General features: G+C 17.9%; 1 pseudogene; it reads left to right on the top strand.

Moving 5' to 3' along the window:
- Positions 1-502, top strand: part of LOC113464555 (cytochrome b-like) — a 3089-nt pseudogene extending 2587 nt beyond the window's left edge.
- Positions 503-558: the final 56 nt, after the last annotated feature.

Genomic DNA, 558 nt, shown 5'->3' with positions numbered 1-558 from the left:
ATCAAATCCATTAGGAACTAATAGAAATTTATATAAAATTTCATTTCATCCATATTTTTCAATTAAAGATTCATTAGGATTCATTATAATTTTTTGATTATTTTTTATTTTAATTACACAAAATCCTTATTATTTAAGAGATCCTGATAATTTTAAAATTGCTAACTCAATAATCACCCCTCCCCATATTAAACCTGAATGATATTTTTTATTTGCATATTCAATTCTTCGATCAATTAGAAATAAATTAGGGGGAGTAATTGCTTTATTAATATCAATCTTAATTTTATATATTATACCATTTTATTGAAATTATATAATTAAAACTAATAAATTTTACCCAATTAATCAAATTTTATATTGAATATTTATCAACAATTTTATTATATTAACATGATTAGGTAGACAATTAATTGAATCACCATTTATCATAATAAATAATATTTTTACCACTATATATTTCCTATATTTTATAATTATACCCACTATAAATAAAATATGAGATTTATTAATATATAATTAATTATATAATTAATGAACTTGAATAAGTATATGTTT

Source organism: Ceratina calcarata, unplaced genomic scaffold, assembly GCF_001652005.2.
Source record: "Ceratina calcarata isolate Rehan_Ccalc_2016 unplaced genomic scaffold, ASM165200v1 scaffold41.2, whole genome shotgun sequence".
Classification (NCBI taxonomy): Eukaryota; Metazoa; Arthropoda; class Insecta; order Hymenoptera; family Apidae; genus Ceratina; species Ceratina calcarata.
This window is presented reverse-complemented; position numbering and strand designations above follow the sequence as displayed.